The following is an 8,251-nucleotide window of genomic DNA, read 5'->3' on the forward strand; positions in this document are numbered from 1 at the left end:
GTGGACCACTAATCCTCTTTGTTAGTCCTTCTCAAAAGTTGAAGCCCCCACTATTAAAAAGGACAGCACACAGTGTGTGGGTTTTGATAATATGTGGTCTAAAGACACACGCACAAAAGCGAATGCACACACACAGAGACGCGAGGCACGTGCACACACAAAGCTTTCTGTTATACTGTATGTCATGAGTCAGTTATTCAACTCCAACTAGGGGCTGGTGGTGTGTAAGATGAGGCCATCTATAAATGTCACAAACAACAGCTATGAAAAGACATTCGACTGGTATTATGGCCTCCAGAACTGCCACCGAATAAAGACATTCTATATCCACAAAAAAGGTACAGACAACATGGTGCAAGTCTGGAACGACAACTGTAAAGAACTGTACAAGGACCTCCTTAAAGCACAAGAGCTCTGCACTGTGCAATGCTTTCTGTGCAATGCTTTCAATGTACTTGAACATAATGATAACATTTAGTGTCCCTCTGCGGTTCCCCACAATAATGAAGACATGTAGAAATATCTTTAAGAAGAAACAAATGGGAAATTATTTGATCATTATTTGAGTCGATAATTATCTGTTGTGACTAAGTACTGATGTTCCTACATTTGACCTGTTTAACTGCCATTATCAAATGTCTGCCAATGTTGAATGTTGTGGTTAAAGTTGAGGCCAGGCTGGGCTGAGGTCACACTGATAATGTATCTGTGACAATGTGCGATACTGTAGCAGCTGATGTTGTGACTACCTTCAAGCCTCTCGGGCTGGTGTTTACAGAACATTCGGTGCAGTGTGGTTAGACATTTCCTTTGGAGGTGTTCTCCCTGAATTCTTGTAATAAACTGGATAGATTTGTTATATGATATTATCAATGACCACTCTCCTTTGTGTTCACCTGAAAATCCCCTTCACAGCTTCCCATTAAAATACAGTACATATGAGAATTCAAATTAACTGTCATAAAATGCATTTACGTGGTTTTCTCTTCATGTCTTTTGAAAGGGGTTGACTCATCCTTATGAGGGATGTCGTGGCCTGGATAACTATTTCTTCTGGACTACAACTTGGCACGAATAGGGAAAGTCCTTTTTAGGCCAGGCTGCTCAGCCCCAGCCCTCCTAACTCCCTTTACTCCCTGGCTTCCCTGCCGGTCAAACCCTCCCCTAATCCGGACGATGCTGGGCCAATTGTGCGTCGCCCCATGGGTCTCCTGGTTGCAGCCAGGTGCAACAGAGCCTGGACTCGAACCAGGATCTCTAGTGGCACAGCCTTAGACCCCTGCGCCACTCGGGAGGCCACTTTTTCTATTCAAAAACAGTCAATAATGTCTATACACAACATCATATACATATATATTTATGTTCTGGATTCTGACATTGCAGGTTATGATATTCTGCCCTTCCCAACAATGCAGAGAGAAAAAAGAGAGAGAATTAATAACATGAGGAATAAATACACATTGAGTAACAATAACTGGTACCCCCTATATAAACAGGGTACCAGTACCAATAAGATATGCATGGGGTACGAGGTAATTGAGGTAGGTATGTACTTACAGTGCCTTGCGAAAGTATTCGGCCCCCTTGAACTTTGCGACCTTTTGCCACATTTCAGGCTTCAAACATAAAGATATAAAACTGTATTTTTTTGTGAAGAATCAACAACAAGTGGGACACAATCATGAAGTGGAACGACATTTATTGGATATTTCAAACTTTTTTAACAAATCAAAAACTGAAAAATTGGGCGTGCAAAATTATTCAGCCCCCTTAAGTTAATACTTTGTAGCGCCACCTTTTGCTGCGATTACAGCTGTAAGTCGCTTGGGGTATGTCTCTATCAGTTTTGCACATCGAGAGACTGACATTTTTTCCCATTCCTCCTTGCAAAACAGCTCGAGCTCAGTGAGGTTGGATGGAGAGCATTTGTGAACAGCAGTTTTCAGTTCTTTCCACAGATTCTCGATTGGATTCAGGTCTGGACTTTGACTTGGCCATTCTAACACCTGGATATGTTTATTTTTGAACCATTCCATTGTAGATTTTGCTTTATGTTTTGGATCATTGTCTTGTTGGAAGACAAATCTCCGTCCCAGTCTCAGGTCTTTTGCAGACTCCATCATGTTTTCTTCCAGAATGGTCCTGTATTTGGCTCCATCCATCTTCCCATCAATTTTAACCATCTTCCCTGTCCCTGCTGAAGAAAAGCAGGCCCAAACCATGATGCTGCCACCACCATGTTTGACAGTGGGGGTGGTGTCTTCAGGGTGATGAGCTGTGTTGATTTTACGCCAAACATAACGTTTTGCATTGTTGCCAAAAAGTTCCATTTTGTTTCATCTGACCAGAGCACCTTCTTCCACATGTTTGGTGTGTCTCCCAGGTGGCTTGTGGCAAACTTTAAACAACACTTTTTATGGATATCTTTAAAAAATGGCTTTCTTCTTGCCACTCTTCCATAAAGGCCAGATTTGTGCAATATACGACTGATTGTTGTCCTATGGACAGAGTCTCCCACCTCAGCTGTAGATCTCTGCAGTTCATCCAGAGTGATCATGGGCCTCTTGGCTGCATCTCTGATCAGTCTTCTCCTTGTATGAGCTGAAAGTTTAGAGCGACGGCCAGGTCTTGGTAGATTTGCAGTGGTCTGATACTCCTTCCATTTCAATATTATCGCTTGCACAGTGCTCCTTGGGATGTTTAAAGCTTGGGAAATCTTTTTGTATCCAAATCCGGCTTTAAACTTCTTCACAACAGTATCTCGGACCTGCCTGGTGTGTTCCTTGTTCTTCATGATGCTCTCTGCGCTTTTAACGGACCTCTGAGACTATCACAGTGCAGGTGCATTTATACAGAGACTTGATTACACACAGGTGGATTGTATTTATCATCATTAGTCATTTAGGTCAACATTGGATCATTCAGAGATCCTCACTGAACTTCTGGAGAGAGTTTGCTGCACTGCAAGTAAAGGGGCTGAATAATTTTGCACGCCCAATTTTTCAGTTTTTGATTTGTTAAAAAAGTTTGAAATATCCAATAAATGTCGTTCCACTTCATGATTGTGTCCCACTTGTTGTTGATTCTTCACAAAAAAATACAGTTTTATATCTTTATGTTTGAAGCCTGAAATGTGGCAAAAGGTCGCAAAGTTCAAGGGGGCCAAATACTTTCGCAAGGCACTGTATAGGTAGGGATAAAGAGTCTAGGCAACAGGATAGATAATAAACAGTAACAGCAGTGTATGTGGCGAGTCAAAACAGTTAGTGCAAAAAGGGTCAATACAGATAGTTAAATAGTTAACCAATAGCTACCAGGACTAACTACTTAGCAGTCTTATGGCTTGGGGGTAGAAGCTGTTCAGGTTCCTGTTTATTCCAGACTCGGTGTACCACTTGGCATGCGGTAGCAGAGAAAACAGTCTACGACTTGGGTGGCTGTAGTGTTTACAAACATTTTTGGGCCTTCCTCTGACACCGCCTGGTGTCAGAGGAAGGCTTCCTGCCAGAGGTCCTGGATTGCAGGGAGCTCGGCCCCGTAAGCACTACCCTCTGTAGCGCCTTACGGTCGGATGCCAAGCAGTTGCCATAACAAACGGTGATCTAGCTAGTCAAGATACTCTCAATGGTGCAGCTGTAGAACTTTGAGGATCTGGAGGCCCATGACAAATATTTTCGGCATCCGGAGGTGTGTGTGGACCATGATAATTCCTTAGTGATGTGGACACCGAGAAACTTGAAGTGCTTGACCTGCTCCACTACAGCACTGTCGATGAGGATGGGGGCGTGCACAGCCTGCCGTATCCTGTAGTCCACGATCATCTCAATGTTGAGGGAGAGGTTGTTGTCCTGGCACCACACTGCCAGGTCTCTGACCTCCTCCCTGTAGGCTGTCTCATCGTCAACGGTGATCAGGCCTACCACTGTTGTGCCGTCTGCAAACTTAATGATGGTGTTGGAGGTGTGCGCAGCCACGGAGTTCTGGGTTTACAGGGAGTGCAGGAGGGGACTAAGCCTGCACCCCTGAGGGGCCCCAGTATTGAGGCTCAGCGTGGCGGATGTATTGTTGCCTACCCTTACCACATGGGGGTGACCGGTCAGGAAGACAAGGATCCAGTTGCAGAGGGAGGTGTTTAATCACAGGGTCCTTAGCTTAGTGATGAGCTCGGAGGGCTAAATGGTGTTGAATGCTGAGATGTAGTCAATGAACAGCATTCTCATGTAGGTGTTCCTTCTTTTCTAGATGGGAAAGGGCAGTGCGAGTGCAATAGAGATTGCGTCATCTGTAGATCTGTTGGGGCGGTATGCAAATTGGAGTGTGTCCAGGTTGTCTGCGATGATAGTGTTGATGTGAGCCAAGACCAGCCTTTCAAAGCATTTCATGGATACAGATGTGAGTGCTATGGGGCGATAGTCCTTTAGACAGGTTACCTTGGCGTTCTTGGGCACAGGGACTATGGTGGTCTGCTTGAAACATGTAGGTATTACAGACTGGGTCAGGGAGAGTTTGAAAATGTCAATGAAGACACTGCCAGCTGTAATCCGTCTGGCCCTGCGGCCTTGTGAATGTTAACCTGTTTACATTTTTACTCAAATCGGCTACAACTGGTGCTCTCATGCATGGTTCAGTGTTGCTAGCCTTGAAGCAGAAGGTATTTCACTAGTCTGGTAGGCTTGCATCACTAGACAGCTCGCGGCTGGATTTCCCTTTGTAATCCGTGACAGTTTGCAAGTCCGTACACATCCGAAGAGCATCAGAGACAGTGTAGTAGGATTCTATCTTGGTCCCGTATTGACACATTGCCTGTTTTGGCGGTTCGTCGGATGGTGCAGAGAGATTTCTTACACAGTTGAAGTCAGAAGTTTACATACACTTTAGCCAAATACATTTAAACTCAGTTTTTCACAATTCCTGACATTTCAAATCAAATCAAATTTACTTGTCACATACACATGGTTAGCAGATGTTAATGCGAGTGTAGCGAAATGCTTGTGCTTCTAGTTCCGACAATGCAGTAATAACCAACAAGTAATCTAACCTAACAATTCCAAAACTACTACCTTATACACACAAGTGTAAAGGGATAAAGAATATGTACATAAAGATATATCAATGAGTGATAGTACAGAACGGCATAGGCAAGATGCAGTAGATGGTATCGAGTACAGTATATACATATGAGATGAGTAATGTAGGGTATGTAAACAAAGTGGCATAGTTTAAAGTGGCTAGTGATACATATATTACATAAAGATGCAGTAGATGATATAGAGTACAGTATATACATTTACATATGACATGAGTAATGTAGGGTATGTAAACATTATTAACTTCATTATTAATATTAACCAGGTGAAATTGTGTCATTTCTCTTGCGTTCATTGCGCGCAGAGTCAGGGTATATGCAACAGTTTGGGCTGCCTGGCTCATTGCGAACTAATTTGCCAGAATGTTGTAATTATGACATACATTGAAGGTTGTGCAATGTAACAAGAATATTTAGACTTAGGGATGCCACCCGTTAGATTAAAAAAAATACTCTCATGTTCTCATGTTAAAAGGAACCACCAACTTTCATATGTTCTCATGTTCTGAGCAAGGAACTTAAACATGAGCTTTTTTACATGGCACACATTTTTACATGGCACATATTACTTTCTTCTCCAACACTTTGTTTTTGCATTATTTAAACCAAATTGAACATGTTTCAGTATTTATTTGAGGCTAAATTGATTTTATTTATGTTTTATATTAAGTTAAAATAAGTGTTAATTCAGTATTGTTGTAATTGTCATTATTACAAATAAAAAAATTGGTATCAATTGGTATCTGCTTTTTTGGTCCTCCAATAATCGGTATTGGTGTTGAAAAATCATAATCGGTCGACCTCTAATTAACACATTTTAATGTTTTACTCACGTCGGCTGCAGTGAAGGAGAGTCGGCAGATTTTGGTTGCTGGCCGTGTCAGTGGCACTGTATTGTCCTCAAAGCGGGCAAAAAAGTTATTTAGTCTGCCTGGGAGCAAGACATCCTGGTCCGAGACGGGGCTGGTTTTCTTTTTGTAATCCTTGATTGACTTTAGACCATGCCACATACCTTTTGTGTCTGAGCCGTTGAATTGTGACACTACTTTGTCTCTATACTGACGCTTAGCTTGTTTGATTGCCTTGCGGAGGGAATAGCTACACTATTTGTATTCGGTCATGTTTCTGGTCACCTTTCCTTGGTTAAAAGCAGTGGTTCGTGCTTTCAATTTCACGCGAAAGCTGCCATCAATCCACGGTTTCTGGTTTGGGAATGTTTTAAACGTTGCTATGGGAACGACATCGTCAATGCACTTTCTAATGAACTCGCTCACCGAATCAGCGTATTCGTCAATGTTGTTGTTGGAAGCAATGCGGAACATATCCCAGTCCACCTGACCGAAGCAGTCTTGAAGCGAGGAATCAGATTGGTCGGACCAGCGTTGAACAGACCTGAGCGCGGGAGCTTCTTGTTTTAGTTTCTGTCTGTAGGCAGGGAGCAACAAAATGGAGTCGTGGTCAGCTTTTCTGAAAGGAGGGCGGGGGAGGGCCTTATATGCGTCGCGGAAGTTAGAATAGCAATCCGAGTAAAAATTGCCTGTCTTAGGTCAGTTAGGATAACCACTTTATTTTAAGAATGTGAAATGTCAGAATAATAGTAGAGAGAATGATTTATTTCAGCTTTTGTTTCTTTCATCACATTCTCAGTGGGTCAGAAGTTTACATACACTCAATTAGTATTTGGTAGCATTGCCTTTAAATTGTTTAACTTGGGTCAAACATTTTGAGAAGCCTTCCACAAGCTTCCCACAATAAGTTGGGTGAATTTTGTCCCATTCCTCCTGACGGAGCTGGTGTAACTGAATTAGATTTGTAGGCCTCCTTGCTCGCACACGCTTTTTCAGTTCTGCCCACAAATGTTCTATAGGATTGAGGTCAGGGCTTTGTGATGGCCACTCCAATACCTTAACTTTGTTGTTCTTAAGCCATTTTGCCACAACTTTAGAAGTATGCTTGGGGTCATTGTCCATTTGGAAGACCCATTTGCGACAAGGCATTAACTTTCTGACTGATGTCTTGAGTTGTTACTTCAATATATCCACATACTTTTCCGACCTCATGATGCCATCTACTTTGTGAAGTGCACCAGTCCCCCCTGCAGCAAAGCACCCCCACAACATGATGCTGCTACCCCCGTGCTTCACGGTTGGGATGGTGTTCTTCGACTTGCAAGCGTCCCCCTTTTTCCTCCAAACATAACGATGGTCATTATGGCAGAACAGTTTCATCAGACCAAAGGACATTTCTCCAAAAAGTACAATCTTTGTCCCCATGTGCAGTTGCAAACCGTAGTCTTCAACCCAAGGATGAACCAGACTTGTGGAGGTCTACAATTTTATTTCTGAGGTCTTGGCTGATTTATTTTGATTTTCCCATGATGTCAAGCAAAGAGGCACTGCATTTGAAGGTAGGCCTTGAAATACTTCCACAGGTACAACTCCAATTGACTCGAATGATGTCAATTAGCCTAATAGAAGCTTCTAAAGCCACGACATCATTTTCTGGAAATTTCCAAGCTGTTTAAAGGCACAGTCAACATAGTGTATGTAAACTTCTGACCCACTGGAATTGTGATACAGTAAATAATAAGTTAAATAATCTTTCTGTAAACAATTGTTGGAAAAATTACTTGTGTCATGCACAAAGTAGATGTCCTAACTGACTTGCCAAAACTATAGTTTGTAAATAAGACATTTGTGGAGTGGTTGAAAAACAACTTTTAATGACTCCAACATAAGTGTATGTAAACTTCCGACTTCAACTGTAAACGGAAATATGGACTAGGGAGAGTAACTTAGTGGTGATGTTGTTGTTGCTATTACATTCAGATGATGACTACATTATATTGTAAATAATAAACCAGGGTTTCACAGAGTGCAGAGATATCCTCCTACTCTTCGAATAAGAGACATGAAATAAAAATGTAATTCACAGTAACTGATTCCACAGAAGCGGTAGCTCTTCAGACACAGCTGTGTAACTTCACACTGTAAAGCCAGCAGGCCAGATGTCTGAAAAGAAGGTGAGGGCTGTTGTGAAAAAAATGCACTGATTTCCTTCTGAGAGCTGGAGAGACTATATCTCCATGGCAACCTGCTCCTCAACATTGTCCTCGTAGTCTCTGCTAGTACATTTCTCAACCCTGTTTGATCTCACCTCTAGGGT

The sequence above is a fragment of the Oncorhynchus mykiss genome, chromosome 8, assembly GCF_013265735.2.
Source record: "Oncorhynchus mykiss isolate Arlee chromosome 8, USDA_OmykA_1.1, whole genome shotgun sequence".
NCBI classification, from domain to species: Eukaryota; Metazoa; Chordata; class Actinopteri; order Salmoniformes; family Salmonidae; genus Oncorhynchus; species Oncorhynchus mykiss.